Here is a 23,341-nt window from a genome sequence, read left to right as displayed (position 1 = left end):
ATCGCTTCACCCCATCCCATCTATCGTCTCATCTCTGTCGCGCCGGCACGTTACATTTGCGTGAAGGGTGCTGTGTCTTCATCCCCATCTTGGCCTCCGCATCGCATCGTCTCGGCCTGTGCGAAACCGTGGAGGGAAAATGGGCCATGACGGGCAGCCCCAGCCCACTGCAGGCAGCGTTCGACGACGTCCGCCGCCCCGTGACCCCTGCCCAAGACCAGCCCATCAAATCCAGCCGTTACAAGCCGAGACTGAACAAACCGAAGACGCCGCGTCCCCAGCCCTCTCGTCCGAGGTGGGTCCCGTTCCTCATACAGTCCGCTTCTGGCTTCAAGACATCGCTGTTGCGGGGCCAGGCATCATCACGTGCATCATCATCGGTGGCGGCAGGCGCATCTTCAGTTTATATTTTCATCGCATTGCCCATCCGCATCGCAATCTGCACCTCGCCGCGGCTTCGATCGGGATGGTCGCCCTCAACCGGGGGGTGATGTCACGGGAGACATATAGGCGGGTAATGACCCATACTGAGTGGGCTCAGGCAGGAGACGACGAAGACGACGAAGTGGCTGTCCTTGAGCGTACTATCTTCTGGCCACACTTACCTTCTGTAAATAGATCGCTTCACCCCATCCCATCTTTCGTATCATTCATCTGTGTCCGGCCGCCAGTATATATATATATATATATATATATTATATATATATGGGAAAGCAGGGAAGGAGACCTAAGGCAGGGCGGCGTTTATTCCGGTGGTCTTTTCCAAGCAACCAGATAACCAACGAACTCTGATGATGATTAGGATTGCGCGAGGCCAGGGATACGATGATGACACCAATCGGTGCGTGGGTGAGACGATGCTGATGATAGTGTCTTTGGACACAATAGAGAGAATGATCACTCAAGCAATTAGTGTAAAGACAGCGCTCACACTAGTTTCCCAGGCGGCTGAAGCGGCCATCCTGGCCATCAAAGGGAGGATGACCTGCGGCGAAAGGGCTTTAGGTGCGAAACAAGGACAGTTTCGATGCCACGGCACCATCGGTCAGCGACTCCACAAGTGGGAGCAACGACGTAGTTGACAGGAAATGTTCGCTGCAGTACGCTGTGCGGCCGAATGAAGCGCGGCTTGAACTTTTCAGAGTCCTGGCGCACAAAGCGGCGTCGAAAGCAGTACCTCATCCCCAGGGTTGAATATAACGTCCCGGCGGTCTGCGTCATAGCGAGACGTGCGGTCATTCTGGCAGGACTCGGTGTTCAATCGGTCGAGGTTCCGGCACAGCGCTAGTCGAGAAACAAATAGGTCGGTGATGTTGGTCGTGGTATCCACAGGACAAGAAAAGAAAGATGCGTCTAGAATGGACGGTGGGTGGCGGCCGTAGACAAGAAAGAACGGTGAAAATACAGTGGTGCTTTGAACGGCGGTATTATAGGCGTATGTGACAGAGGGAAGTATGACGTTTCAGTTCCTGTGGTCGGGGTTGATATAGAGAGAAATCCTATCCCAAAGTGTAGAATGACACCGCTCTGTTAGCCCATCTGTCTGTGGATGATAGCTCGACCTGGTTTTGTGGGCCGTACTAGCAGCTTGGAGAACTTCCTCAAGTACTGCTGACAGTGAGGTTCGGCCACGATCACTTTGGTCCATGCCGTAAGAAGGTGGCTTGGAGAGAGAAATGTGTGACTTGAGAAGCTCAGCCGGTACGTAGAGGGGCAGTTTCTGCATACCGCGTCAAGTCGTAGACAGCTGTAACAATCCATCGATGAACAGTCAAAGTGAAAGGCAAAGGTCCATACAAATCGATGCCCACACCTTCGAATGGGGCGGAAGGACAAGACAGCGGCTGTAGCATACCGGCAGGGGCTGATGTCGAGCGTTTACGACGCTGGCATGAAAGGCAGGTGCTTTTCATGCGGTCGTAGGTCTTGTAGAAACGAAGAAGACCAGCTGTGGCGTCATCGTGAAAAACGTCCAAGATGTGGGCTCGAAGACAGCGAGGGACGACTGGAACCTGTCTCCGGTAGGGTGGCAATTGTGACGGTAAAGGGCTCCACCATTGAAAAGGCGAAATGTACTTATTTGGCGGCGTGTTCGGCTGTTAGGTGGGGATGTTGAACCGTCCAGAACGTCCAGTAGGCTTCGGCAGTGCGAGTTGGCTCGTTGGAAAGAAACATGGTTTGGTAGGATATCTTGAGCGGCGGTTTGGAAAGGGGCCATGGGCAACGCGAGCGAAGTTATTGAAGGCGATGAGTCACTTTGGGACGATGGCTGTGTGCAGTGGGCGGTCGGCTGCGGGCAACGGGAAAGAGCGTCGGCCTCGTTGTGCTTTCTCCCCGACTTGTAAGTCACAGTAAAGTCATGTCATATTCCTGTAGACAGGGTCCCCAGCGGCCAAGGCTCCCCAAGAGGTTTTTGAGGGAGGATAACCAACAATGGGCGTGATGGTCTGTTACCACTGTACCACTGAGAAATTGCGGCACACAAATAAGGACGAAATTTTTGCACGGCCCAAACAACGGCGAGGCACTCTTTCTCAGTTATGGTATAGTTCTTCTCAGCGGGAGTCAAAGTGCGGCTTTCATGGGCAACAATTCGCTCCGACGAGGAATCCGTGCGCTGAAGAAGTACAGCAGCAAGACTGTGTCCACTGGCATCGGTGTGAAGAATAGTGGGTGCCCACTCATCGAAGTGGCAGAGCACTGGTCCAGAAGTTAAGGCTTGTTTCAGGGTTTGGAAAGCTATGTCACAGTCTTGGGTCCAGACAAATGGAGTTCCGGATGTGAGTGATTTGTGAAGGGGTGAGTCTATTGCTGCAATATTTTGGATGAAGCGGGGGAAATAGGAAGCCAAGACAAAGAAACTTCGTAGCTCTTTCTGACAAAGAGGCCGGGAAAATTGAGGACCACATTGATGTTGTCTTGATCCGGGCGTATACATTCCTTGCTTACAACGTGGCCCAATATTTTGATTGAGGTACTGGCAAAGCGACATTTCTTGGTGTTCAGCTGTAAACCAGCATTGCCAACACAGGTGAGGACCTCATCCACATGTTGAAGCTGTTCAGGAAAAATTGACTAAAAAATGACGATAGCATCTAGGTAGCAAAGGCAAGTCTTCCACTTGAAGCCACGAAGTACAGTATCGATCATGCGCTCAAAGATGGCGGGAGCGTTGCAAAATCAAAACAGCACCACGTTGAAGTCGTAGACGCCGTCTGGTGTGGTGAAGGCTGTTTTTTCTTTATCAGCGTTGGCCATGCGGATCTGCCAATATCTTGACCGAAGATCGAGTCTCGAGAAGTATTCTGCGCCGTGTAACGTGTCCAGAGCATCGTCAATTCGGGGCATAGGATAGACATCTTTCCTGGTTATTTCGTTAGGCGCTCGGTATTCCACACAAAAGTGCACTGAGCCATCTTTCTTCTTGGCCAGGACAACCGGCGAAGACGGGGAACTGCCCGAAGCCCGAACAATGTCCCGCTGAAGCATGTCGTCCACATTTTATTGAATGATTTTGCGTTCTGCGGATGAAACACGATAAGGACTACGGCGGGCGATACAAGAACCATCTGTTTCTATGCGATTAGTCACTGCTAAGTTTCGTCCAAGATTGAGGGAATGGCTTTAAAACATTGCCTTGTGCTTGTTAAGAAGGGCGATTAGGGATTTTTGATTTTCCTCATTTAGCGCAGTGCTGATAGTGGATGTAAGGCTCGAAGACGTAATCGCTTGCCCACAGGCATGCTGGAGTGAGGCTATAGGGCAAAGCGGAAGACGGCCAACTTCCCCATTTAGTATCTGCGATGTTGAAACAAACTGAATCAAATTGAATTGAAATTGAAAGAAGCAACCGTAGTGGCCTTAGGAAGCAGAATCGGCTCAAAGGCAATTTTTAGTTCCGCAATGAAACCTGATCTTTGTGAAAAGCGAACGACGCAGGGTGGTGGTATTACTCCTTTGCAAGCGACGTTCCCAGCTGGTATGGCAAACAGATCTCCATCGGCGATACTGTGCACGTTACGGAAAGACTGTTTCTTGGCCGGGACACACGACACAATCTTCGGACGAGACAAACCTTGGTACGGGAGCATCTGATGCACAGGCCATTCCAGTCTCGGTGAGGTGAATCGCAGGCTGGCGGCAGCAAATTACTGCAGACGACGCTGATAAAAATTCCCAGCCCAAAATAATATACATGAGAACACCGCACACTGAATGCAATGTAGGAGCCCGTCTATGGCAACCCGCACTGTACAATATTCAGAAGGCCGAATCGCATCACCCTTTGCCCCACACAAGGATGGCCCTGCGTAAAGAGTTCTTACCTTCCTCAGACGTGAGCATAACTGTGCACTAATAAATGACACAGGCCCCCGTAACAACAAGTGCCTCAACACGCAAACCTTCCACTTACACTAATAATAAGTTCCATGGACGTTCAGGAGAAGTTCTGGTGTCTTCGAGCAATGCAGTTTCCCCTCCAGAAACTGCATGCGCTAGTTTTCCGAAGTGTGGTTATTGGGAAGTGAGGTAGGACGTAGAGGGGACAGCGAGCGTCGGAAGGGGAAGGCGATCTGCGTCGTGTGTAATGTCACGCTGAGAAATCTCAGGAGAATCGCAAGGCGGGGTAGAACGGCGAATAGGAGGCACGTATGTGCTTTTACGAGTACCATAAGCAAAGCGGGCGTTATCCCGTTCATCAACAGCGTACCCTCGGCGTCCATCCTTTTGGCGTCTTCGGTAAAAGCGGGAAATGTGGCCACGAATTCCACAGTAGTAGCAAACCGGGCGGTTCCCAGGGAAAAGCTGGCAGTCCGGGCGCACGTGCGCGTACTACGCCGGGGCACCCCGTCAGGGGGAAATGGCCGTCAAAAAATTCCCCGCATTTCCCCGATGGGAAGTATGTGAAAGTGCGAATGCACGAGTTGAATTTGCGCGGTTCAGTAATGTTCGCGAAAGAGAGATCACACACACACACAACTACAAAGAAAGAAAGATGCATTTATTCACAGACACCTATTTGTGTTGTCGTTGTACTTGATTGCTAGAGCGGATCTCAGCTTTGAAATTTCGTGTCAGTACTCCTTTAAGCAGGTGCATTAGCCCTTCTCACGCCCGATTCCTGGCCAATCCCCCACGTGGGTATGTGCCATGTCAGCGGCCAGCAGCGCGCGCCCATCTCCCCCCGTTGCCAAGGAAGACGAGGAGATTCCTGGCCAATCCCCCACGTGGGTATGCTATGCGGACATCGCCGGTGGACGCAGGTTCAGGGTCGCTTAAGAAGTGCATTCGCACTTAATATCCGGGAGCAGCCGAAAGCGAAGGCGATTCTACGAACAAGGGGTGTTTTGAAGCGGCCTTTGCGTATGTCGTCCTGGAAGGAGCAGGAGGAGTCGAATTTGCCGGTGGACAAGCCGTCATGGATGCCAGTTCTTCCTTGATTAGATACCGTTGCGGAGATGGGGTTTGGTGGCAGGGATCGCTTGGGAGGCAGGTTGAGTTACAGTTGCCTAACTCCTCACGAATGATTGCTCGTATCAAAATACGCAAATCTGTGTTCCCATCCAGACGAGCCAGCTCTGGTTGAAGGAGAAGAGAGTGCAACTGATCGAGGTGTTGGCAGGTCTCCCGCACATTGCTGACTGTCAGGGGATTCTGGATAGCCAGCGCCTTAAATGCAAATGAAGCAATGCCGTAAAGATGTGCCGCACCTTATCGGCCTCTGGCATGCTTTTGTCCACCCGGCGGCAGAGGGCAAGGACGTCCTCGATATAAGCCGAATATGTTTCGTCTGGACGTTGGACGCGAGAACCCAGATTTTTCTTGGCGCCATCGACGCGAGCTGACGGTGTGCTGAATGCTTCGCGCAGACGCTCAGTAATATCGGTCCAGTTCTCGATGGTTGCCTCGTTGTTGAAATACCATGTCTTTGCGATCAGGTATAAGTGGAATGAAACATTTCGCAGTTTTAAATCATCATCCCACCGGTTCAATTGGCTGACGCGATTATACTGGCCCAGCCAATCTTCGACGTATTCACCCCGAAGATCAGCGAAGGAGGAAGGGTTGCGCTGGTGGCTTGTGATCACCCACGCCGAAAGCGGTGGAGCGCTGCGTTCCGACGCGCTTTCTCGTTGCATCGTTGGCTCGCGTAGCGGGAGACGTCGGCCGGAACAGAGATCCAGGGGTGTAGCTGGGAGCGGCAGAGGACGGGCCGACAAGCAATTCCGTCACTTGAGAGAGGAAAGCAGGAAAGAAGACCTAATGCAGGGCGGCATTTATTCCAGCCGTCTCTTCCAAGCAGCCAGCAGAACCAAGGAAGTCCGATGATGATTAGGACTGCGCGAGGCCAGGGGTACGATGATGACACCAAACGATGCGTGGGTGAGACGAGGCTGGTGATAGTGTGTTTGGACACAATAGAGAGAATGACCACTCAAGCAATTAGTGGAAAGACAGCGCTCCCCATATATATATATATATATATATATATATATATATATATATATATATATATATATATATATATATATATATATATATATACTTTGATTGCGAGAAGGGCTGTCTTTGGTTGCCGCAGCAAATAGTAAAAAATGGGTATAGCTTCTAACAAAACTGTTTTGTTAAAAGCTATACCTATATATATATATATATATATATATATATATTATTTATATACAAGAGAAGAAAAACTTCGAACAAGGTAAAAGCACAATTGTGGCCTACGTTTCAGCAAAAACAACTTGCTTTCCTCACGGCTATCTCTCGCCTGGCAGGCACGGTTTATATAGGGGTAGGACCCCAGGTGAAAGGAGAGGGAAAGATGGAAGGGAAATTGAGCAAGCTGATTGGTTAGGGAGTATATCGGGGGAGATGTTGAGGGGGAAAGAAGGTTGTATAGTTTGAGCTGCGAGGTAGGTCACAGGAAAGTCAGGCGGTGGGGGGGGGGTTAATTCCGAGATTTTTTGGAGAGAAAAGATGAGAGCGTGTTTGTTGACGCGCTGCAGGTGCATGCGGAAAGGTTCCCAGAACCGCTGGAAGCAGGCCAGGGGGTGAGAGTTGGGTCCTTATCAGAAACTATCTGCAAGCCTCAGGACAAAAGAGAAAGTAGAGAAGGGGGAGGGGGGCGAAATGACCAGGTATGGAAGAAAAAGAAAGAAAAAAAAAGAAAAAAAGACAAAAAACAGGGAGGCAAAGTACACAAACCCACACCCAAAAGAAACAGCGATAACCCGACTGTTGAAAAGGCAGGTGTCGCCTAGGGCGACTTCACTGGAAGAGGCTTGTCCTGAAACTCAAAAACAGCAAGATAAAGTTAGACTGACGTCAGGGCCACAAGACAAAGCGAGGAAAAAATAAGAGAAATAAAATGAAATTCCAAACGCAAACGTTGGGGATGCGGGGGCGTATTAGCGGGAAGCGAAAGAATCAAAACAAAAGGTATCAGGTGACCAGTTACAGAGCAGAGTGAACGGTCATAGTCTTTGGATGAGGTATATGCACGCAAATGCCTAATGCTGTATTGCCGGTGAATATCGCAAGGATTCCAAGTTGCCCTTAGACGCATTAATTCCAGCAGGTTCCATGGAGTTGAATTTGTGAATTAAGTAAGATTCTTGGTATTTCCTGTCCCTAGGAGACCTAAAATTTGACTGAAGTATATATAACTTAATGTCATCAAAATTGTGGCCTGGTTGGTTGAAATGCTGCGCTACAGCTATGGAGGATTTGCTAAGAGTATCTGCCCAGTGACCATTAAGCCGTAGGCTCATAGGTTGACTCGTTTTGCCTATATACTGTTTGTGGCACATTGAGCATTCCAGCATATACACAATGTTGGATGAAGTGCACGTAAAACTTGGATTAATCTTGTGGACATAATTACTGGCTGTGCTCTTTACAACGCAGTCTGTTTGCAGGTGCCTACAAGTCTTGCATCTGGGGCGGGACTAGCTGGCTATGACTGATTGCTTTGAAGGCCCTGTTTTAGCATGCACAAAAAAGACGACACATAAACAAACACACACACTCCAGTAGCTCTCACACTAAATAATGGGAAGAGAAAACATAATTCAATGGAACTGTAGAGGCCTTCTTAAAAATCTTGACGATGTATACGAACTACTGCATGCTAATCAGCCAAGTGTAATGTGTGTTCAGGAAACACATTTGAATTCCAAGCACACAAATTTCTTGAATAGTTACATGGTCTTCAGAAAGGACAGGGATGGCTGCACCCTGTCACTCTGAACACTATCCTTGAGGCTTTAGCAATACGCTTGATAATATTTAATAGGTTGATAACGGTATGCTCCATATACATTCCTCCTGATGTTTCACTTTTAAGCTCTGACTTCGAGGCGCTGGTTGACCAGCTGCCCAAACCATACATCCTGACAGGCGACCTTAATGCTCACAACACTCTTTGGGGCTCTTCTCGCACGAATGCCCGAGGTCGCCTTATAGAGAAATTCCTTACATCTTCAGGAGCATGCCTTTTCAACAATAAACAGCCTACATACCATAGCATAGGACACAACACATACTCATGTCTTGACTTGGCGATTGGCTCCGCAGTTCTCTTTCCTCTCCTCGAGTGGGCTGTGGGCACTGACCCATACGGTAGTGACCACTTCCCCACCTCACTCACATACATAGGTAAAGGCCCATGCAGTCCATCTTCCCGTAATAGGTTCAATGAAGCACGAGCTAACTGGAACACATTTACAGAGACATCCAAACTACACCACACATCCATAGGACACCTACACGTTGAAGAAGCCACCCAACTCCTCACGGCGCACATCCTCGATGCCGCCGAAAAGTCCATTCCCCACGTCTCTGGTGCCCCGCGCAACCAGCGGAGGCCGTGGTGGAATGAAGACTGCAGGCGGGCGCGAGAGGCCCAGAACAAGGCGTGGGGTATCCTTCGTCGGTACCCCACGTCGGGAAACCTCCTCTTGTTCAAACGGGCCAAGGCATTAGGAAAACGTGTGCGCCGTGAGGCAAAACGAGAGAGTTGGGACACCTTCTTGACATCCATTAATTCATACACAGACACACACAAAGTCTGGACACGTATACGCAAGCTCAAAGGACAACAGACACACAGCCTGCCCCTGGTTACCACAACAGGGGACACACTTGAAGACCAGGCTAACACGCTTGCACAACACTTCGAACACGTGTCCAGTTCAGCACACTACACGAACACTTTTATGAAACACAAAACATCTGTAGAAAAAAAGCCCTTACACGACAAAGACTGATCAAAAACTTCCTACAACTCTGAATTCACTCTCTATGAGCTGAGGGCTGCCCTGAGAACGTGCAAACCTTCAGCTCCAGGTGCAGATAAGATTACATACACCATGATACAGCACCTACACCCAGACACTCTTGAAACACTCTTACACCTATACAACAAAATATGGCTTTCGGGGCACATTCCACGCTCTTGGAGGGAGGCCATAGTAGTGGCTTTCCTAAAGGAAGGGAAGGACCCTTCCTCTCCCGCCAGTTATCGCCCCATTGCCCTGACAAGCTGCCTGTGTAAGCTCTTCGAGAAGATGATAAACAGGAGACTCGTGTACTTCTTAGAGTACAACGGTCTTCTCGAGAGCTGCCAGGCGGGCTTCAGGGCGGGGCGATCTACGAACGATCAACTCGTTGCATTAGAGTCTTATATCAAAGATGCTTTCCTCCACAAACAGTACTGTATGACAGTCTTCTTTGATCTTGAAAAGGCGTACGATACTGCTTGGCGGTACGGCATCCTTAGCGACTTGAAGTCCTTTGGAATGTCGGGTAACATGTGGAACACGCTTGCCAGTTACCTCTCTGAAAGAACGTTTCGCGTGCGAGTTGGAACAGCACTCTCTAGGGTTCATGTGCAGGAAAACGGTGTTCCGCAAGGTGGAGTTTTGAGTTGCACGTTGTTTATTGTAAAAATGAACTCTCTTCGGAAGGCTCTGCCACCAACCATTTCCTGCTCAATCTATGTAGACGACGTGCAGTTATCCTTTAAGTCTTGTAACCTGTCTATCTGCGAGCGCCAAGTCCAGCTTGGTGTTAACAAGCTAGCTGGCTGGGCAGATAGCAACGGGTTTAAATTTAATCCAGTGAAGTGTACTTGTGTTTTGTTTTCGAAAAGGCGCGGCATTCGGCCGGATCCAGACATCAGACTCAATGGTGTCTCAATTCCAGTCAGAAATGAACACAAGTTTTTAGGTTCAGTCCTTGACGAAAAGCTCTCGTTCATTCCACACATAAAACAACTTAAACATAAATGCTTAAAGGCCATGAATATACTCAAGGTTCTCTCCCACTCTTCATATGGGGCTGACAAACAACTTCTTTTACGTGTTTTTACCAGCCTGATAGGTTCACGATTAGAGTATGGAAGCGTTGTTTATGGGTCAGCAAGTAAGACATCCCTCAAAATGCTGGACCCAGTGCTTCATCTGGGGCTGCGGTTGGCATGTGGCGCCTTCCGGACTAGCCCGGTCGAAAGCCTCGATGTGGAGTGTAATAAGTGGAACCTACAACGTCAGCGAGCATACACAGATCTCCTTTTTGCTTTTAAAATTTCATCTATGCCACACCATCCTTTTAAATCGGCTTTTTATGATACGTCTATGACTGCACTACTCCTAAACCGACCATCGTTCTCTGCGCCCTTCTCTTACAGAGTTAGAGAGGAAGCGTCAGAGCTTTCTGTCTCCTTTTTAGACACCATACAAAGTTCTCAAACAGATTTTATAGCACCATGGCGTCTCCGCCCTGTATCATGCGACACATCCTTCACACATGTAGATGAAAACCAAGCTCCCACATGTGCAATTCTGCAGCACTTCTTGTATTTGCAGCAGAAGTATAAATTTTCTGAATTTTATACGGACGCCTCTAAAACTGCCACCTCTGTGTCCTTCGCGGCGCATGGGCCCGGCCTTAATGTCACTAAAACTCTTAACAGTAATACGAGTATCTTTACGGCAGAGGCTTATGGTGTACTTCTTGTTGTTAATCATATCCTTCAAAGTCACATCCCACAATCCATTATAAATACAGACTCCCTCAGTGTCGTGCGGGCGTTGTCGTCAACAAAGTCTTCAAAAAATCACGTTGTAAATCTAATAGTCAAGGGTATTATGTCTTGATTGATTGATTGTAGGGTTTAACGCGCCGACGCAACGCAGACGATGAGGCGCGCCGTAGTGGAGGGCTCCGGATTAATTTTGACCACCTGGGGATCTTTATCGTGCGCCGAAATCTCGCACACACGGGCGTTTTTGCTTTTCGCCTCCATCAGAAAAGCGGCCGCCGCGGCCGGGAATCGAACCCGCGACCTCGTGCTCAGCAGCGCAACGCCTTAGCCACTGAGCCACCGCGGCGGGTAAGGGTATTATGTCTGTGTATGTCCACAAATTTGAACTAGTTCTTTGCTGGGTCCCTGGCCACTGTGGTATAGCCGGGAACGAAGCAGCGGATCGAATGGCCGCTGCTGCTACACTCTCGAATACAGTAGACATAACCACATTACCCTACACCGACGTGAAACCAAACATCAGACAACAACTTCGCAAAACATGGCAAACACACTGGAGCGAACAAACCGATAACAAGTTACACGTAATAAAACCACACTTGGGACCATACACCACCGACACACGCAATAGATACACTGAAGTCGCCTTGGCTAGATTACGGATCCCACTCACGCAACGCACTCGCACCTGCTCACTGGATCTCCAAGACCTCTGTGCAGCAGGTGCGGAGAGGCCCTATCCGTGATCCACATCCTCATAGAATGTAAGGCACTCGACACTACACGACGCAAACACTTCCCTCAACTACACACACGACATATTCCACCACACCCATCATACTTCTTAGGAGATGATGCCATGTTTTCTGTTCAGCGCACCTTTAAGTTCCTATCACAAGTTCACTTTTTACAACTCATCTCATTCCACCCATAGCTTTACCCCTGGTCCTATACACCAGCCACCTTCTTTATTTTTTAACCACTCTTGTTCTTCACCCTGGCACTTTACACCAGCCGTACGCATAGTTTTTAACTGATTTTATTTCTTGTTTTCTGCTCATCAAATAACTTTCTGTTTGGCGCTCTTTGCCCGTGTCGGCCTTGCGCCAATAAAAGCAAACCATCATCATTAGCATGCACAAAAATATCTTTTAGATTCCTGTTTCTCCGGTAGGTAACCCTTGGTGCTTCCGGAAAAGTCTTTTTAAGTCGGTCGTTACTGGCTAAAATGGGGTAGTACTTCAGCAGTATATTGTTTACGTATGGGAGTGCGTTTGAAAATTTAGTTATTAGGGCAGGTGGCCTGGCGCTTTCGTTTTGCCGCTGTTTTTTGAGAACGACATCCCTTTTGAGATTAGACACACGTTGGTACGTCTGATCGAGCGAGCTTTTGGGGTGGTTCCTGTTCATAAGGGTGGCCTTGAGTTCGTCTAGGTGCTCTACGTAGTCACTGTCATCACTGCGTACTCTTCTAAGCCTGGTGTCTTGTCCTACAAAGATCCCTTGCTTGCAGTGTCTGGGGTGATGGCTTTTATATTCTAGGTACTGCTGCCTGTCTGTTGGCTTTCTAAAAAGCGTGGTTTTAAGTTTACCGTTGTCTAGAATGACGGTAGTATCTAGGAAGTTCACTTCTTTTTCAGAATACTGGCAGGAGAATGTAATAGTCGGATGCGAAGAATTGAGATGGGATATAAACGTTTCTAGAGTCGCGCGACCGTGTTCCCAAATCATGAAGATGTCGTCTATGTAGCGGAGGTAAACCTGAGGTTTATGCGGAAAAGAGCTTAATAGGGTAGCTTCAAGTTGCCCCATGAAAATGTTGGCATAGGTCGGTGCGAATGGAGTACTCATGCTAGCTCCAAAAACTTGCAAAAAGTAAGATGAGTCAAATTCAAAATAATTGAGAGTTAGAACTAGTTTTAACAAAGTTATGTACACTTCTGGTGCATGTTGGTGCGGGTTGACTGATAGAGATTTTGAAATCGCTTCAATTCCTTCGGCGAACGGAATATTTGTATGCAATGCAGCAACGTAAAGAGTACCAAGGAGGGTTCCGCTAGGTAGGCGCCCGCCCATGTTTATCTCTGCTATTATGCGGAGGAAGTGGGGGGTGTCCTGAACGAATGAAGGAAGAAGAGCCGGAATGTCGGATAGGTGATGATTCAGAAACAGAGATAATGCTTCGGTTGGGGTATTGTTATTCGAAACTGCGGGTCTGCCAGGAATGTCGGCAGTGAACAATAATTCTACGGGGACTTTATGGACTTTTGGGAGGAGGTAAAAACGTCCTGCATGCTTATTAATCGGTTTCATGAAATTTAAGTCAGTAGTCGTTAGTAGTTCTCTAGATCATAGACCTGTGAGGCTCTGAAGGATTTTTAGGCTGTATTCCTGGCTCTGATCGTAATCTAAGGGCTTGTAGTGGCAAGGGTTATGGAGCTGCCTATATGCTTCATCTTTGTATTTTCCCATAGGTAAAACAACTACACTGCCACCTTTGTCGGCAACTTAAAACTACCCTATTAAGCTCTTTTCCGCATAAACCTCAGGTTTACCTCCGCTACATAGACGACATCTTCATGATTTGGGAGCACGGTCGCGCGACTCTAGAAACGTTTATATCCCATCTCAATTCTTCGCATCCAACTAATAATTCTCCTGCCAGTATTCTGAAAAAGAAATGAACTTCCTAGATACTACCCTCATTCTAGACAAGGGTAAACTTAAAACCACGCTTTTTAGAAAGCCAACAGACAGGCAGCAGTACCTAGATTATAAAAGCCATCACCCCAGACACTGCAAGCAAGGGATCTTTGTAGGACAAGCCACCAGGCTTAGAAGAGTATGCAGTGATGACAGTGACTACGTAGAGCACCTAGACGAACTCACGGCCACCCTTATGAACAAGAACCACCCCAAAAGCTCGCTCGATCAGGCGTACCAACGTGTGTCTAATCTCAAAAGGGATGACGTTCTCAACAAACAGCGGCAAAACGAAAGCGCCAGGCCACCTGCCCTAATAACGAAATTTTCAAACGCCCTCCCAAACGTAAACAATATACTGCGGAAGTACTACCCCATTTTACCAGTAACGACCGACTTAAAAAGACTCTCCCGGAAGCACCAAGGGTTACCTACCGGAGAAACAGGAATCTAAAAGATATTTAATTGCATGCTAAAAACCCGCCGCGGTGGCTCAGTGGCGAAGGCGTTGCGCTGCTGAGCACGAGGTCGCGGGTTCGATTCCCGACCGCGGCGGCCGCTTTTCTGATGGAGGCGAAAAGCAAAAACGCCCGTGTGTACGAGACTTCGGCGCACGTTAAAGATCCCCAGGTGGTCAAAATTAATCCGGAGCCCTCCACTACGGCGCGCCTCATCGTCTGCGTTGCGTCGGCGCGTTAAACCCTACAATCAATCAAGTGCATGCTAAAACAGGGCCTTCAAAGCAGCCAGTCATAGCCAGCTAGTCCCGCCCCAGATGCAAGACTTGTAGGCACCTGCAAACAGACTGCGTTGTAAAAAGCACAGCCAGTAACTATGTCCACAAGATTAATCCAAGTTTTACGTGCACTTCATCCAACATTGTGTATATGTTGGAATTCTCAATGTGCCACAAACAGTATATAGGCGAAACGAGTCAACCTATGAGCCTACGGCTTAATGATCACCGGGCAGGTACTCTTAGCAAATCCTCCGTAGCTGTAGCGCAGCATTTCAACCAACCAGGCCACAATTTTGATGACCTTAAGTTATACATACTTCAGTCAAATTTTAGGTCTCCTAGGGACAGCAAATACCGAGAATCCTACTTAATTCACAAATTCAACTCCATGGAACCTGCTGGAATTAATGCGTCTAAGGGCAACTTGGAATCCTTGCGATATTCACCGGGAATACAGTATTAGGCATTTTCGTGCATATACCTCATCCAAAGACTATGACCGTTCACTCTGCTCTGTACCTGGTCACCTGATTCCTTTTCTTTTGATTCTTTCGCTTCCAGCTAATACGCTCCCGCATCCCCAACATTTGCTTTTAGAATTTCATTTTATGTCTCTTATTTTTTTTCCTCGCTTTGTCTTGTGGTCCTGACGTCAGTCTAAATTTATCTTTCCGTTTTTCAGTTTCAGGACAAGCCTCTTCCAGTGAAGTCGCCCTAGGCGACACCTGTCTTTTCAACAGTTGGGTTATAGCTGTTTCTTTTGTGTGTGGGTTTGTGTACTTTGCCTCCCTGTTCTTTCTTTTTTTTCTTTTTTTTCTTTCTTTTTCTTCCATACCTGGTCATTCTTCCTCTTCTCTACTTTCTCTTTTGTCCTGAGGCTTGCAGATAGTTTCTGACAAGGACCCAACTCTCACCCCCTGGCCTGCTTCCAGCGGTTCTGGGAACCTTTCCGCATGCACCTGCAGCGCGTCAACAAACACCCTCTCATCTGTTCTCTCCAAAAAATCCCGGAATTAACACCCCCCCCTCCGCCTGACTTTCCTGTGACCTACCTCGCGGCTCAAACTATACAACCTTCTTTCCCCCTCAACATCTCCCCCGATATACTCCCTAACCAATCAGCTTGCTCAATTTCCCTTCCATCTTTCCCTCTCCTTTCACTGGGGTCCTACCCCTATATAAATCGTGCCTGCCAGGGGAGAGATTGCCCTGAGGAAAGCAAGTTCTCTTTGCTGAAACGTAGGCCACAACCGTGCTTTTACCTTGTTCGAAGTTTTTTTCTCTTCTGTTCTCTACCATCTTCAAAGTTCTACTACTCCCTATATATATATATATATATATATATATATATATATATATATATATATATATATATATATATATATATATATAAGGTTCTTAGAGACAGAGACACACGAGAAGGACATTAAAAATAAAAGTAAAAGTTTACTTACGTTTCAGGGAGAGGTCTCCCTTTCTTCAGAGTACAAAATAAGTTCGTTTCAGTTTATATATACAGAAAATTTAGCAAGAGCGAGGGCAAGGTAAGAGGAGGGAGAGTTTGTACAAATGAATCATGGTTGGTGGGTAGCAAAAGAATGAAGAGAGCGGGAAAATAAATTATAAAAAGGATAATAAGAACACACAGTCACGCGGTATGAACGTGGGAAAAAAAGAGAGAGAAGAACCAAACACAGAAAAAAAATTAATAAATCAAAAATCAAAAATAAATAACAAAGTAATTTTCCTCCCCCATGGTAACGGGGGTGAAACAGAGATCAAAACAAGATATGCCCATGCGCGTGTTTGACATGGTCAAAAAGATTAGTCACGCGGAACGAAGACGCTCCAAAGAAGGAATGCAAATGCACACAAAGGGCGAACATCTGCCCATACACACCCATTCTAGGAATACGAGTAAGGTCATTGAAACAAGAGATAGGTGGCTTCTGTTGGTGGGAGGCAAGGGTCGCGCCCAAAAGAAGTAGGACAGACTGTTTCGACAGGAAATGAGTACATTGGTATACAAAGAGCGGGGAAAAAAATAATAAGGTAATTTTCCCCTCCCCCGTGGCAACGGGGGTGAAAGAGGGGTCAAAACAAGATATGCCCATGCACGTGTTTGACATGGGCAAAAAGATTAGTCAAGCGGAACAAGGAAGTTTCAAAGAAGATATACAAATGCACACAAAGGGTGAACATCTGCCCATGCACAGCCGTTCTAAGATCCGGGTAAGGTCATTGAAACATGAGGCAAGTGGCTTCTGTTGCGGGGAGGCAAGGGTCATGCCAAAAAGCAGTAGGACAGGCAGTTTCGACTCGAAATGAGTGTACATTGGTATGAAAAAAAGACAATGTCAAAGAAGTCATGAAAAGAAAGAAAACAGGCAGGTGCACGCGAATGGCGCGGCAGCTGGTGGTATTCATCTGGCCGGCGCATGGTGCCAGTTCAGGGAATGCCGAGGCGGTCAGCAACGAATATTAGAAAACAACAATACAAAAAAGAAAGAGCACACGAAAGCAATCACACACGCTCGCGTTCACAAATTGATTACAAGGTTAGAATATCAAAGCTAAAAATGGTACTGCAGCCTTCTACCCAGAACACAATGTCCAGACTTGTTCGTCAAATTTGGTTCAGTGAAGCCATTGTGCTAAAAAACGTCGTGCTAGCAAGAAACTATACCCAACTACGGGAGCTCGCCAACTCATGGGAGAATATTATTGAGGGAAACAAATGAACAGGCATAACACTAGCCTGAGAAATGCAGCCAAAATATTAATCGGAGGAAAGACACGTTAATTTCCCATAACTTTCATTTATTCCAAACGACGCTGATTTAAACTTATAGATAAGGTAGGACTCACGAACCTCGCGATCGTGATGCGTTTTAAAACTAGATTCAAGAATTGTGGCCTTCAGTTGTTCAAAGAAATCGAGTGTTAACATGCTTTGGTAGAGGCAAAGAAGGGCAGGTTTTTGCATGAGAGCGATGATTGTTGAACCTCAAACGGAAGGGTGTTTCAGTCTGGCCGATGTATTCTTTGCCGCAGAGGGTGCATTCCAGCACGTATACGACGTTGGCGGAATCACTGTTAAAGTTCCCTTTTACATTAACATAATAGTTTGAAGCTGTGCTGGCGGCGCGCTGTGTGGTGGTCATTTGTGGGCATACCTTACACCGTGGTTTGTTACAGGGCATGCAACCAGTAGTCTGTGGTCGGCTGAGGCTGGATTTAGTGAGACCATCGCCCAAATTTTTGCTGCGTGTATAAAAAACACGTGGCGGCTCGGGGAATATTCTCTTTAGGCGTTCACTTTGAGCAAGGATATTGTGATGTTTACTTAGTATGGATGCAACTTTCGGAGAAGAGGCCGAATGGGTCAAAACAAGGTTTGTTTGTTGATTGAGTTTTGGAGCTTTTTTTCGGAAAATGTCGGTGCGGTTCAACTGGTTAGCTCGTTTAATCGCGTAATCGATCACCTGCTCTGGGTATTTTTGATTCAAGAGCGCGGGTTTAAGTTCTCTGCAGTTAGAATTGAAATCCGCCTGGCTTGTTCAGATTCGCCTAAAACGGTGAGATTGGCTATACATGGCTTGCACTGACGTCACGGTGAGGAATCCTAGGATACCATTCCGCCATGCCGGTGCAGTGGTGCAGTCAGCCGGAGCGATCGTGCGTTCACTGCCAGCGCGTCGCAATGGTGATCTGTGCAATTGTTGGATGCTCGAACCGTACATGTTGGACCAAATCAACAAACAAAAACTTTTTTCGCCTTCCGAAGGTAATCGAGCATTAGGGCGACCTCACGAAAACGACGCAGTCTGTGGCTGGCGCGGATAAACCGCGCTGATCTCAACACCAAGAGGACTGGCATACGTGTTTGTGGCGTACACTTTGTAAAAGGTAAGCCATCGGCGTGTGCGCGATAATTATTTATCTGTGAGACTTGGAAGCACTACGGAGAATCTCATTTTTAAACATGCCCTTGCGTCCGTAGGCAGACCGTTACAGCTGTGGGGGGAGGCGGACCCCGACTATGCCCCGACGCTGTTACTCGGCTACAGCGCGAAACAGGGAGATCCCGAACGCCACGCTCGCGCAAAAAGACGACGGAACCAGGCCCGTGCAGCTGACGCCGAGCGTACAGCCGAGGCAATGGCAAAAACACAGACGAGGCATCCGGACGCAGCTGCCGTTTCTTCGTCGTCGCCGGCGCCAGCGGAAGATGGAGTCAGGGTAGAGAACAGTGACGAAACAGGTGAGCGTTTTTTGTCAACACGTAAATGTGGGCTTGTTGGTTTGAACTATGAAACATGGTTAAGTAGCGCGATAAAAACAGGACAAAATTAGATAACACAGGACTAGCGCTAGTCCTGTGTTCTCTACTTTCGTCGTCGTGGTTTGAAACCGAGCGTATCAAAGTGGAGAGAACGTTTTTTTTATCCAGCGGAGTACCTCATATGTTGAATCTGCGCATGCTGATTTGCCAGTCCTGTCGCCAATAACTCCTCTCCGCATCTCAAGGGAATTTTTCACGCTGCTTGATCACCCATGCAACAACTTAATTTTGTTCCAGGGATCGCAGTCCAGACAGAACTGACAATGAGTGACATTGAAGCCATGGAGATGGAGTGCTTATCCCTAAACGAGCGTCTCTACGCTGTGCGAAATGAAAACAAGCTGCTGGAGCTGACTGAAGATGCCCTGAAATGTAGCGACACCAAAGTTGTGTACTACACCGGCTCGGCGAATTTTCAGATCTTTTACGCATTGTTCAACGTCGTAGTGGAGTTTGTGTCGCATAACGCTAACAACAGCTTGCTGAAGTTTCAGGAGTTCCTGCTTTTCTTGATGAAGTTAAAGCTACATTTGCACGTCACTGACATTGCTTTTAGGTTTAACGTGTCAGAGGCCACAGTGTCGCGCATATTCGACAAATGGCTGCATGCTGCCTACTGCCGCCTTAAAGGGACACTGAAGTGAATTTGTCAAGCTCCCGTTTTTGCTTGCACTGCGTAGACTGGCTCAAATTAGCACACTTTTCATCGTTTATGCGGTTGACAAATCGGTAATTATTTTACAAAGCGCGAAAGAAGAAAAACTACCATGCGCGGTTTGCGGCGGCCGCACCAACTAAAGCTGCGACGTTAGGAGGAGCCGCACCGTGATTGGACGATGCCCAAGGTGAGCAACCAAAGAAGTTTCGGTTTCGGTTTCGATTCTGTAAAACACAACCCGTGGCGTTGTTGGATGGGCATTCTCAATAACTTAGTAATCATCGTACCGCGCTTTTGCCATGTTGTCACCTGTAAAAATGCATAAAGATAAGCCGCCCAGGACGGCTTGGAATCGTAGCATTCACTAGCCGAGGCCTACGCAGTGCATGGACGCCCTCCGCGTACCCGCAGACGCCCAAATGTCATGCGCTTGTCCCCCATATTTGGAGCTTGCCTCCCTCATGCCTGTACCGTAAAAAGCGTGTTCGCACCAGGCCAAGGGTCTGTTCATTCTGGCCTGTGCCCACTGCCCGCAAGCAGTCGGTGCTTATGGCAACAGCACGCCAACGAGAACTCGCTAGCGCGCCAGTGCCAGCCTGCGGGCGTTCTGTGAACTAGTTCGTGGAGCCATGAACGTTGCGGCCCAAAAAAAAGGTGAACTCAATGTAGAAAACATCGGCAGAAAACGAAAAAGTTAACTTACAAAAAAAAAAAGCATGTACCCGCGGGGACTCGAACTCGTGACTTGCAAAACACTTGCGGCATCATACCTGGCGCCTCAGAGCACTCGGCCACGGAACGGGCTCTTGTGGCAGCAAGTTTACACTTTTATTTCGTTTCGGCATTTCAAGCAGCTTAGTTGACTATTTGCTGTATTGCGCTCGTGCAGTAAGCGTCGCCCGAGTTTCCACAATAGCTCAGGTCTAGCAATCGCATTTCGTAGATGGAAAAGCGTTCGCAGATGCGTAGTCGTGCTGCTGACCGCTGTGCTTGTTCGCCCAGCGCAAAAAAGTGCTTCCCGCACCCTAGTTTTACGCTGTACGGTAAAAATATCAGTTGATTTTATTTCCTTAGTACCTATATTGACTTCGCTGACTCTTCTCCCGCCTTCAAGAGGCCTTATATTTTCCTACTCGCGTACCAGTCAGCGAAGCGTCGTATGTGCGCTTGTGCAGCGCTTGTGTGAAGCTACCTTGACTTGGAGCTAGATACAGTGTACAAACTAACCAAGTAAAGAAAGGCCCATTCTTCCATTCACAAACGTGTCCCGGCTTCGTTTCAACTGAGCGAACGAATTGCGACGACCCGTCGGCGGACGAAACGCTGGGCCGACTGACTCTGTCTGAAGGCCGGGGAGCCGTGCAGTAGCGCAACCAATTGCGAGCTCGGCTCCTCTCGACGTCACACGAAAATGCCGCAGAAAATGGGCGAGCGTAAAGAGAGGAGGACAGCATTTTCGAATTAGTATTTCTACTACATAAAATCGCGTAAACGCGCCCAGAGTGGTCGTAACATGGCCTGGGGACTCCGGACTACAATTTGCGCAAGTAATCCCGCAATGTTTACATATCACTTCAGTGTCCCTTTAGGTCTGAGATATTGTGGCCGCCTAGAAGTGTTGTGCAACGCACAATGCCTCAAGCCTTCTACGATTCTTTTGGGGAAAATGTTGCAGTCATCATTCACTGTTTTGAGATGAAGTAGAAAGGCCTTCATCATATTTGCCCCGAAGTGAGACATGGTCTTAGTACAAAGGCAGCAATACGGCAAAGTATTTGATTGGCATTGCACCTCAAGGCATTTTTAACTTCATCTCTGAAGGCTGGGGAGGGCGTGCTAGCGATAGACACATAACGGAGCACTGCGGTCTTTTGGACAACTTACTTCTGGGTGACGTAGTTCTTGCAGACCGAGGGTTCAATGTGTCTGAAAGTGTGGGCTTCTACTGTGCGAGACTTCCCGTGCCAGCGTTCACCAAGGGCTAGAAGCAACTGTCAGCAGGAGACGTGCTAAGCACCAGGAAACTAGCCAATGTCAGGATTCATGTCGAGAGGGTGATCGGGCTGATCAGAAATAAGTATGTAATCCTGAAGGCCACGCTGCCCATCGACTATGTGGTTTGCCGACCTGGAGATAATTTGACTCCACTTCACAAAATTGTTACAGTTCGCTGTGCCCTTTCTAATCTGTGCCCTTCAATAGTAGCATCACTAAAACAGTCTGCTAATTGAGCAATTGCTTTCCGTTGACGAATGACATTATATCGTCAGCTGTGATTGGAAACATTCTTTTTAAGTGAAAACGCCCATGTGTACAAGATTTCGGCGCACGTTAAAGATCCCCAGGTGGTCAAAATTAATCCGGAGATCTCCAGTATGGTGTGCCTCATCGCCTGCGTAGCGTCGGCTCGTTAAACCTCAATCAAAGGAAACTTTTTTTACTCCAGTTATTTCACTTAAAATTTGAATGCAATGGAACATGTTGTACCGACTATGATTTCAAACAGCAGCAAAGTTATGGTTCAAGTCAAAGAAAGGAAGATATATGCCACGTGATTGTGCGTTTCAAAATTAGTTGGACACTAGTTAGTTTTCAGCTGTAGAAACCTCGTCTGTATATTATTATTGCACTACTTTGTTGTGACACGACAACACAAACTGGAATTTGTACAGTGCCACTGTGGTTACGCTCGAATTTTTTAGTTCTGTTTCTGCTGTTTGTTTTGTTCGAAATGTGTAGAGCAGCATTCTCGGCAGAATGCTCTTTTGCCAGCCAACGACTCTAAAGTGGCAAGGTGACCATTTACCTTTTTGTTTGGATCTTATGCGCTGCTGTGCCTCAGGCGTACCATATTCTGTGTGTCGTGCATTACATTTACGACTCTTTGAATTTACAAATTCGTGCAACTGCCCTTGCCACTACACGTGATGTGACTTCTTGAGATTCATAACTTCGGTGCTGTTTGTAGGTTGGCAGTAATACAATTATTGTACAATGCAGTTTCAACACATTTTTGTATTCTGATGCTACGTGTGTTCAATGTTGTCTGGCGGTCATGTGCAGAGTGTTCGTTTTGAAAGAAACATGGCACTGAGGGCTTAATAAAGAAATCAGTGTATGAAGGGGTGTCCGCAACAGCTCGTCGCTCGTATTAGCCCACCGCATCCATTCAGTTACACTTGAGCGACAATTGTCGCTGTCGCTCCACGTGGTCCTTTATTTTAAGACTGCAAGCTCGTTGTACATTCCCGTCAGAAGAAACATTAGCGTGCTCTTTTAGCAAATTTCATCAAGATAGTCTGTTGCTTCACACTGGCAGGCACAGCTGTGGTGAAATAAACTGTGGAAGCCTGACATTAGTCCTTGTCTTATTTGCATTCGGGACAAAACCATTTCTTCTCTTTTGGTGCCCGTTTCAGTCCGACACAGGAGAAATGAAACCACTTGTAGCTGCACGCCTCGTTGTCGCAAGCTACCATCTTGCCTGTGTCCGGTCCACGACAGAAGCAGTACTCTACTGTGTCTGCTGGCTGTTCTTCACGACTTCTGTCTTGCATCGTGTAGTATCGGCTGAGCAACTCGGGCAGAATGACGTTCCAAAAAACTGTCTTGCGGAAAAAAAATGTTTCTGCAAAACTGATCATTGCGTCTCACTCTCTCGATGTGCAGCACATTTGGCGACCACACCACAAAGTCGCAAAAGTCAATATGGCACACTGTCATCTGAGTCTGAATTTGGTAGTAGTACGCATGATTGTCCAAAAGCTGAAGTTTTCCGCCAGTGTAACTCAGACATGAAATGCTGGTGGTGATATCTTAAGCATCTCTTAGCAAAAATGGGCACTT

The 23,341-nt window shown here is 47.6% G+C and overlaps 1 long non-coding RNA gene and 1 pseudogene across 1 annotated transcript in view; both read left to right on the top strand.

Annotated features, from left to right (window-relative positions):
* LOC144167279 (uncharacterized) overlaps nucleotides 1-23,341 on the top strand; it is a 144,816-nt gene that overhangs the window by 24,752 nt on the left and 96,723 nt on the right. The window lies entirely within an intron of this gene.
* LOC144170913 (uncharacterized) lies at nucleotides 18,196-21,480 on the top strand (annotated as a pseudogene).

The sequence above is a fragment of the Haemaphysalis longicornis genome, unplaced genomic scaffold, assembly GCF_048455015.1.
Source record: "Haemaphysalis longicornis isolate Haplotype H1 unplaced genomic scaffold, Haemaphysalis longicornis Haplotype H1 scaffold_2, whole genome shotgun sequence".
Classification (NCBI taxonomy): domain Eukaryota; kingdom Metazoa; phylum Arthropoda; class Arachnida; order Ixodida; family Ixodidae; genus Haemaphysalis; species Haemaphysalis longicornis.
This window is presented reverse-complemented; position numbering and strand designations above follow the sequence as displayed.